Here is a 1,135-nt window from a genome sequence, read left to right as displayed (position 1 = left end):
AGGCTCAGTAGTTGTGGTGTGCGGGCTCCAGAGAACAGGCTCAGTAGTTGCTCCGTGGCATGTGGGGTCTTCCTGGACCAGGGCTCGAATCCGTGTCCCCTGCATTGGCAGGCAGATTCTTAACCACTGTGCCACCATTGAAGTCCCTAAGGGTTTCCTTTGTTATCTAAATAAAGGTAAATAGCAATTTCTTTAGCATTAATTCCTCATTCCTTGTTTAATATCATTTATGCAGCTGAACATTACTATTTATTCCCCAACTCATCTGCTAAAACCAGTGTTTAAGTGAGCTGTATCAAAACAGCCAGAATATAACCAACTCTATCGTTTTTTTTTTCCTTTGGCCGCGCTGCATGGCTTGCGGGATCTTAGTTCCCTGACCAGGGATTGACCCGGGTCACCTATAGTGAAAGCACTGGGTCCTAACCATTGGACCACCAGAGAATTCCAACCAACTTCATCTTTGAAGCTCTTTATTAGAGCCGGGTGCTGATAAAGTCCAATGGGAAGCAATCACATACAGCAGTCAAATGTTACCAGGCAGTGACTTAGCAAGTCTGTGAGGCATTTGACATGACATATTATACATCGAACCCAAGCTGCTAAAGGCCTGATAGAATGACATGGTGGATTAAGACAGAGCACAAAGTCTTTGTGGCTCCTCTCTTACTAGGAAGCATGATCAGCGAGGCAGCTGAGAAGAGACCCACTCCGACCTGGGGAGCAGATGCAGGTCAGATGCATCAGTGCCAATGACACTGGGCTCATGGGCTCTGTTTGAGGATGATCTCACCACCCACCTCTTCTGAGACCTTGCTTTATCCATTATCTCAGCTCTCTCGAGTGTCCAACTTCTCTCTCTCTTGATTTTCCCATCAGCATTAAAATATCCTTAAGTCATTCTCATCACTCTATCCAGTTAGTGCCCCATCTCTCTCCTCCCTTGCAAAACCAAGGTTCTGGAGGGAGTTGTCTACACTCACCACCTCTACTTCCTCACTTCCTGTTTTGTTCAAGTTCCTTTGGAATAGAGACCCTTCTGGCTGGCACAAGGGAGCTGCCTCTTGCAGGAACACACTAGAAACCATGTGCAAATCTAGACATAATACACTGAAACAAAGCTGGTCCCATAGAA

This window comes from Balaenoptera physalus (assembly GCF_965194825.1).
Source record: "Balaenoptera physalus genome assembly, chromosome: 14".
Lineage (NCBI taxonomy): Eukaryota > Metazoa > Chordata > Mammalia > Artiodactyla > Balaenopteridae > Balaenoptera > Balaenoptera physalus.
The sequence above is the reverse complement of the archived record's forward strand: the minus strand, read 5'-3'. Positions refer to the sequence as shown.